Raw genomic sequence first — 9,477 nt, 5'->3', positions numbered from 1 at the left:
TGGCCTCCCCGGCCCCGCGCAAGGATGAGCGCTCGCGGCTCTCCTCCGTCTGTCTTGCGGTGCCTTTTCTGCCTGGCTGCAGCCAGGCACCCTCCTCAAGCGGGGTCTGTGCTGCTCCTGACTCCCACAGGTCCCTTCCTAGTTTAGTCTTTCCACGATTCTGCGGGATTTGTAAATAACAGTAGTTACATTTGTAGCATAATTATACTTTTCATGCCCAGAGTACTTTCTGTCCAAAGGGTCTTGTACTTTTGTAGGTTACCAAGGTGGCATTTTTTCTCCTGCATTGAATTAATGCAGGCAATGAATTTTATAGATAAGAATATAATGGCAACACACAGTTTTAATTTTGCTGCTACAAGCCCTTCTCTCTTTAGGTCACATGTATGAGTACAACTTTATTTCCTGAAGGTGTGTAGGAGGGTGGGAGTCAATGGGAGAAAATGAGGCGTTTCTTACAGACTTGCACAGGGTACAGTCGCAGAGCTAGCGGCAGAGAAACTTACAGATTTTGAATTAGCCTCGGCCGTCTCTGAACCCCAGTGAACATACCCACACAGCCAGGCTGTGCTGGTTCTTCTGCTAGAGCAGAACTTTTCTCTTTGCCCGCTCGCAGATCAGAACCTGCATTTCAACTATGGCAGCCTTACCTACCCCAGGTGTGTGCACTTGGAAGCCCAAGGACTGAGCTCAAACATAGCCACAGGAAGAGTAGCCAGGCATTGTTCTCTGTACTCTTTTGAAGGTTATTTCTATTATAATTTACCTTTCCTGCTAAGTCTTTAACAACTCTTTTGGTCTGTTTTGGCCTGTACTAAGACTAAAGAGATTTAGGCAGATAGTTTAATGAGCCAAGAAATACACTTCCTGGTTAGCCACTTTTAAGAACTTCAGGTGAGGTTCTAATGAACTATTAAGGTTCAGCGAGGGTTTGCTCTGTTAACGTGTTTCCAAGAAAGCGGGATTCTATTTCCTCTTTCAGAGACAGAGTGTTTGAGACATCCAAGTTAAGGTTTCATTCAACCAGGTCTTTAAAAAAAAGGGGGGGGGGAGGCAAAAAGAGGCTATTGTGTTTCTTTTTAATTTCTACATTTTTAATTTTTATTCAGTCTTGCCAAGTAGTTCTGCACTTAAAATGGTAATGGATATCTCAGTAACTGAAATAAAACCTGCAGTTCTTAAATTAAGATCAAGGTATGTAAATATAATATAACTGACGCTATATTTTAAAAGGGATAATATGTGGAAAAGTACAAGTAGGTGTTACCTGATGATAAACATGTATCAACTAAGATTATGGCTACCTGAATTTGAACAGAACCGTAACATATATACCATCTCTGAAACACACTCATTGCACATTAGTTGTTGTAGGAAACAAAAGTTTGTTTATTAAATTCTAGAAATGTACTTCACATAAATTTCCTGTGAAGGTCTCAGACCCGACAAAGCAAAACTGACAACTGTCTACAAACATGACTTTTCAAATCACTTGCATTATTCTCTTAGTACTTTATCAGTAATATTCTTTCACAATAAACACAAGAGGAGCTGGTCTTTATCTTAATTATTTAGTGTTTTTTTCTTTGCTACATTTCCTCCCCAAATACAATAAGAGGTATGTTACAAGCTTTACCGTAACCCATCTTGACATTCTTAGAGACTTCCAACCCTTTAAATAAATTGTTAAATCGAAGAAAAGAAAAATACCTGTGAAAATAATACAAAACCTATATTGTGTAGCTAACTTGATCTCTGACTTTGATCTTTTAGAGTGGTTTTTGCTTTACACTCAATTATTTTTTGTCCTTTTCTTCCTCATCTTGCTTTCTTTTTCTGTTTTTTTTTCTGCTTCCTCCTCTTCAGTCTCTGTATTTCTTTCCTTACAGCTATTCCAGTAACGATTTTCTGTATTTCCATCCCACATCAATATTTCACGTTTTTATGTCATTGTTAAGGCAGAATTGCTTTCCTATATGTAGTCTTCACAAGATAACTGGGAAGAACAAGTGTATATCAGTATAGTTAAAAATGATTTAAGATTTTAGGAATCTACTAATCTTAAAAAACAGTTGCAAACCACTTATCTAGTGTTTGGGAGTGGTGGTGAAGAGGTTCATGTCTGTGTTATTTTATTTCACTTTGTCTTCAGACTCGAAGTCTTATTTTGACTAATTATACTTGGAAACATTTTTTGGGGGGGGGAATTAGCAAGTTGATACTTTTTCAGAGTGAAAATCCTAAAGTTTGCTCTGAGTGGGTCAAGCAGTCTATTTAAATACCTCACATCATCTGTATACAGTTCACTGACATTACTTCCTAAATGGTATTTTAACAGGAATTTTACTTAGTCTTTACTGATGTGTTAACAGTGCTCATTGGTTAAACTGCGCTGAAGTCTCGAGGGGAACTGATTGCTCTTAAGGTAGGCTTGTGGTGCAGCAGTTGCCAAAAGGCTGTATTTCAGTAAAGGTTTAAATCTGATTCCTTTGTACAATTTTTAGCTTATAAATACAAATTGTCTTCTACCAGCTGTCAGAAAGAGGTTAAAATTTTTCTTGCAACTTCTTAATGTAGCCATTCGTTCAGACACTAGGTGGCTCACATCAGATGTTGAAACCTTTTCCAGAACTTTTCAACTGTGGTCCCAAAGGAATGTGTGGTGCGGTGCTGGGTGCTGAAAGAGTCTGCGCTACTCTATGGTGTTTCTCCATTCTTTCAATAGCTTGTTGTTGTTGTTTTAACAAAATAAAAAGCATATTTTGCTCTTGAAATGCCTTTCCTGGTCAGAAAAGGAGAATTGTGGATTAGTTTAGACTGAATGTTGTCATTCCATAGTAAGAAGGAAGGTGAGGCTGAATCTTTTAATTTTTTTTCCAACAGCAAGAGTAGTTAGTTGATGAGCCTGTGGAAACCTTAGTATATGCAATGCCAATAAGGTATGTATTTTGCCTATAGACTGTAACAGACAAAACCTGGGTTCCAGAAGCTAACTAAAGAATATTTAATCAAAGTGCAGACATACAGACTTGGTGCACTATAAGCAACATAAAAGTAGTGTTGCTACTTTATAAGTACACTTATAAAGTTTGTAGCTCATATTGTAGTTTTTCTATATATCTGAATGCTGAAGTTGATAAGCATAATTTACTCATTGTCTTTACAAAGTGTAGAAACCAAAGGTTTGGATTTTCTTTTCTCATCTCTTTAGTAACAGTAGAGGCAATTTTTTTGTTGCCTAGGAGGAGTGTCAACAGGATTATGAAATGCGGTTCTGTACTTCGGTACTGCTTAAGACTAAAATTAGCTGGGAACTTCCACTGAGAAATACCCAACTGAAGAACTTCCTTAAATGCATCTGCAAGCAGACAGTCATTCTCTGAAGCAGGGACTTTAGCAGAAACAGCCTGCAAACTGGCTTTGGACCCAGTGCAACATTCCTTATTTCCATAAGCGATGTCAGTGATTTCTGGAGGCTCACTACCTCGGAAAAGGTTACCCTGCATGAAAAGGGAGCAGCGCATGAACAGGCAACCCTGCATGCCTGGGAACAGTTAACATACATAGCAACTATTGTACCAACTATAATACATACTTTTTAACATGTTGTGAAGAAAAAGCCGGTGATGATAATGACACCAATAGAAAGTTGCAACGGCTTTGTAAAACTAATGCTATTGATCTATATAGAATGTAACCTGTGTTACATATAGAGAGAGTGCAACAAGATGGAGGGTGAAATACTTTTTAGAGAAGAATAGCTAATCCACTGATTCTTAGTTAAGCTCCAAAGGAACTTAATTATGTAGACCCTTGAGCTCTGTTTAAGTTTTACCCTTATGTGTCTTCCCCCTTCCCCCCCCAAACCACTGTATAGTGAAACTGAGTTTCTGTAGAACAACATAGAGAAAACACTTACCTTGGAAAATTTGTTTTCTCTAGCATCAATGCCTTTTTGCCATAGAGACAAGTATTCAGGAGATTTTACGCATAAGCATTAATTCCTTAGACCTGTCAATGTGAAGAAGTGAGATATTTTGATATCAACTACATTACATAGGCCTTCTCCCTCTGTTCCTTGTTAAAATTCAGTAAATCTTGGTAGCTGATTTAGGTAGAGCTACATTATATTCAGTATCTAATCTAAGAAAACATGATTGATATAAGGAGCCTTTGCACTATTTCTTGAACATTGTTTGATCCCAAGCCTTTATTCAGGCTGTCAGTGTGGAATAAGACTGGAAGAAGTCAAAGAAAAGATGTATTTGAAATAACACATTTCATTTCTGAGATCTTATGACCTCTTTTCCTCTTCTGCAAAAAGGGGAGCTATGTAGTGCAGCAGGATCACAGATTCCATGGTATTATTTTTATTTCTGTAGTCTCATAAAATTCCAAAGTTTGGGGAAAAGGAAGAGACAGGTGTTGGTGCAAAGTCATTAAGTTAATGGACTTGTGTTAGTATATCTATGGAACTTCTTGTCAAAACTGTTCAGGATGTGAAAATTTTGGATGTGTTCAAGGGGAGATTGGACAAGTAAATACTTGAGAGATTCACTGAGAGAAACTAAAGAGACAGGCAGCATCAATCTCAGGAAGTTCTCTGACCTGAAAATAGCTGGCAGCTGGGAGAAGACTCTGAGGAAGTATTACATATGCTTGCCCTGTTCTTATTCTTCCCAGGGCATTGATTTCTAGCCGCTGCTGAAGAGAAGATGGGTCTGAACCAATGTGGCATATGTTCTTATGTTAATGACTTCATGCTGATACAAATGTGTAGGAATTTCTCTACATTAAACAATCTCCTGTAAAAGACAGGATACTGTAGAAGGATAGGGAACATTACTATTGCAGAGGCTCCAAAAGATCTTGAAACATCTATTCAGAATTATTTCTTATTATTTTAGAATATCCATTTGAAGGATAAAACTTTTAAGCAGGTTTATTAAAGATAATCAGTGAATTTTATCTGGTTTCTGAAAAGACGCTGTGTATAGTTTGACTATGTTCACAGTTAAATTGTGATGACCAACAGATCAGCTGCGTAATATCATGGCTTTCATTGTTAGTAATCATTCTAACTGCACGCAAAGCTTAACAGAAGGTATGTCTATGTAAATGCACAGCAAGGCAACCTTCTTGATTGGCGGATTGTAAACAGATCTTGAGAAAAAGGCCTCACAAAGAGTAGAGGTTAGAGATTTTTTCCATTCTTGAGCCGGTGGCAGCATCTAACCATTTAATGCAGTTTATTTAGTGCAGAAGTTTTGAATTGGATCTCCATATATACCAGGTAATGTCCTAGTTAAAAACTGTACAATGGAATAAACTTTTCAGGCTTCCTCCTAAAGTAAAATTTATAGGGAAAGCTAGTAAAATGCCTTGATTCCATTTCATTTTTTAAGGAAAATGCAAATCCTCTTTAATTATTTTTACAAGATGATAGAGCAACTGAAAATATACGTATAGCTTCCCTGACACACGGAGTTGGTATACTTCCTTTCAGCATTATTTGATTGTATGTTACAGTGGAATTTGAAAATAAATAGTTCTGTTTCTCTGCACAGTGAAAAAATGTTTTGGAATGATTCATCTCTGCAGTCTTTTTCTTGTCGATATAGTTGTTCCAGCTTCTCATATTAAGTTTTAAATTGTTTTATAAATGAAAAGATAGCTTTGTGACTTCAGCAGAGTGCTTTTCTTGATTCTTACTCATAGTCATCCTATGAGAGTTTGGTGGGTCTAAGCTTGACTAATTAGAGTGTGTAAGACAAAATAAGATGCCCAGATGAGTGTTTCTGCAAATCTTAGAATGTACCATTGCAGTGAAGTTCTATAACGAAGTAAACCAAACAGATTTGAGCAGTCATTGAGCAGTCAGGCTGCTCAAGTTTTAACTAAAATTTCTTGATATCTACATGCACCAAAGATAAATCAGCAGCTGTGCCTGCTGAATTTTATGGTAAACTTTTCCCAACTTTAAGCAAAGAAAGCTTGAAGCTATGTGCTCTGTAGTGGCTTACAGCACGTTGACGCTGGGCTTGGTTGAATACAGCCTTGCTGTCTGTGAAGTTAAGACAACTAAATGACAAACAAAAATGCAGACCAGCTTCTTGCAAATGATATTTGTTCTTACCATGCTGTAAACAGGAATATGTGTACAAAAAGATACAGGAAAAAAAAGGATAATTCATTGTGTGTTCTCAGTTCTAATACAGAAAATACATCACTGGTAATAACTCTGACTTTCTGAAAGAGTTGTCACACTTTAAGATTTATTCCTGGTGAAGTAGGGAGAGAAACACATGATCAATGGGTTTGGGCCTTTTTGCATAATTAGTGGCAAAACGCGCGCGCGCGCACACACACACACGCTTACTTACTTTGTCTGGCACAGCTTCAGTCTTCTTATTCACCAGCTGCTAAGTCATTTTCATATCCGTAGCTGCTTCCTCTGAGTGAAAACACACCTGCTCTTCTAGCATTGTATCCATTTATTGTTGGCTTCCTGGAAGCAAAAGATGTAAGAGAATTTTGGCTTGTATCAGAGATCTGAATAAGCATGGGATAACTCAAAACTGCCACACTCTTATAAAGCTATTATACGTCAATTTGTCTGTATTAATTACCAATTCCCTTCAGCAGATACACATTGAGGGCCTAGAATTAAATGTTCTAAGTGGCATTTTGCTCACATTCTTTTCGGTCTGTACCATTTGGAAATACACTTATTTGACTGGGTTTTGACCATTGCTATAGTGTTACCACATACTTGCCAGCGCTCTTAAATTGCACTGCAATCAGTTTATTGTGTATTAAATCAAATGGGAGAATTCTACATGGAACTGAAAAATCATTCCCTGCAACAGTGAGTAACAACTGCATTTTAGATCGCAAAAAGGAGATCAGGCAAGAAGAACATTAAAGAAAGGCAACTCTTAATATGGGGAATAAAACCAGGAAAGATAAAGTGATAGATGTCGGGTTAGTTGGGAATAAGAAAATGAAGTACCAGAGGCCATCCTTCCCTGGTGCTCGGCTTTACCTTTCCATCCATACTCTGAAGTACAGTCAAACCGATAGCTGGCTCTAAAGCCCTCTTTTAGAAGATTTGATCTACACTATGGCCTGGACCTTACAGAAGTGATCTTAAATTTCTTCTCCAAATTCTTCAGAGGCAATGGGCTGATAAAGTATTGTTCTATCAGTCCGAGCCCTGATACATTTGTATCTTCCAACCTATCTACTCCTACTTTGTTGACACATAGTAGAGTAGCTAAAGACAAGAATTATAAAAGTAATTTAGGGTTATGGTACCAGCGGCTTCACGGAGGCTGCTACAGCCTCCGGTACATAACTTCTTTCCTACACACAGTATGGGGCTTGCTGAGAAGCAATGCTTTAAGTAGAGCTGCTGTCTCTGGGTAGTACTCTGTAGTCCTGAATCCTTTCTAGTCATGTCTCTTGGAGATAAAAAATCAATTTTGCATGGACTAATTAGGGCAGATCACAGATTATAATTCTCCAGTCTCATGGCTACAATGATCTTTGGGTTCCAGCCTCCATTCTAACAAGGTTTGCATGTTTCATGGCACAGTAGGCAGTAGGTCATTCCCATTTCCCTGCTTTTGACAATCGGCTTTACTGACTGATTTTCTATTTTACTGGTGCCTAGAACCAGCCCTCTGAAGATACCATCCTTGCCAAAGGCAGCATCAGCTTTACCTAAACCATTTCTAACATATGTTTGCCTGTTTTGAAGATCTATATTGGTGATAAAGATTTCACAGCCTCCCAAGGGACCTTCTGTTCTTTCTTACAGATTTTTTTTCTAAATCTCTAATTATTCTTCAGTTGAACCACACTTTCCACAAGGTACAATGAACAAACTGGACAATATGCTCCAGCTGAGACTTTTCACCATAGTTTTCAACAAATACATGCTGACTCTTTTATATCCTTAAAACAGGACAAAAACTTAAGCTTTTAGACAAACTTGTTCAATTATTTGCTCCAGTATTTTTCTCAGAATGAAAGTAAAGCAGAACAGTATGTAATTTCCTGCTTTCTTCTGTTCTCTCCTCTTAAAGATAAACATGACGTCTGTCCTTTTTCATTCTTTTAGAAGCTCATCTGTTCTCCACAAGTTCTCAAAGATAATTGCTAATGGCTCTGAAATGTCTTTATTCTGTTCTCTAAGTATTCTGAGAGGAATTTCTTCAAGCCCAGCTGGTTTGAAAATATTTTACCTAAGTTATCGTTCTAGCCTGTATTCTCTCCCCTTGTCACTGATACCAATTATTTTAGCCAGCTGATTGAGCTTGACCCTTCTAGTGAAGAAAAGTAAAAAAGGTATCAGCCTTTTCAATACCATCTCTAATCATCCTTTCTCTCCACTGAGTAGCAGATCTCTCTTTGTCTTGCTACAGATGTATTACCAGAATACATCTTTTTTTTGCCTTACTATTTATCCCTTTTTGTGCCTTGACTTTTCTGATTCTGCCATCTTTTTTACGTTGTTGCATTATTCTTTTACACTCCTCAGTAACTTAACTTAAAGCATAGAAAGTAGAAACTTCATTGAGCTTAAGGTAGTTAAAAAAAATTTCTCACTGTTATTTAGCATGTTGGGATTTTTTAAAGCACTTTTCTTATTTTGTCCCTAGCATTGGGGTGGATTGTGTTGTCTCCTCTTTTTCTAAAGGAGATGGAAAATCTCTTAAACTCCTTGATTTATTTTTGTCAAGGATCATAATGATGTCTGCATACTGGATTTAGGCACTTAAAATGTCTGTATAGATCTAATCCTGACTGATTTGCCAGAAGTCACACTGCACGTTTATGTTAGAGATGGGTCTGAAGCACAGAAACGTCTTGCTCACATCAGTGGCTTCTGATTCCTGCCTAATTTTTTATCTGATTAAAGTAGGATTATTTGGTTACTGTCTGATTTGTGTAGGTTTATTTTATGCTAGCAAATTGCCTTACTTACCAGTCCTTCTTTGCGTGCCCTTCATTGTCCTTGTTTATTTCTACATTGTCTTGAGGAAAAAAAAAAAAGAATGAAAGAAAGAAAAAAAGTTTCAGTATGGATTTTTCCCATCTGGTTAGTCCAGCACTCTTCTTAATTAGTAAAATGCCATCCTGTCAGATTCTCTCCTGCCAGGAAGTCATTCAGCTACCAAATCACTTCTTCACCTCCATCATATATTTTAACATTTGAAAACAGCAAAACTGTAAGATACCATATTCTTCCTTACAACAGAAAAAGCAAAATCAACTACAGCAATGCTAATTAAGTGTAGTTTAGGATTAATTTGAATTTAAACCAGGCCTCATGGGATTTCAGAGCATGTACCCAGAGTGTCATAAAATAAGTAACAGCACTTTTTCTCAATTAACATTCATTTATTTGGGAACAATAAAAAGCAGCACAAATAGGCACAACCTGTTCCTTACTCTTTCCTCAGTAGTTTA

Source organism: Pygoscelis adeliae, unplaced genomic scaffold, assembly GCF_000699105.1.
Source record: "Pygoscelis adeliae isolate BGI_AS28 unplaced genomic scaffold, ASM69910v1 Scaffold106, whole genome shotgun sequence".
Lineage (NCBI taxonomy): Eukaryota > Metazoa > Chordata > Aves > Sphenisciformes > Spheniscidae > Pygoscelis > Pygoscelis adeliae.
The sequence above is the reverse complement of the archived record's forward strand: the minus strand, read 5'-3'. Positions refer to the sequence as shown.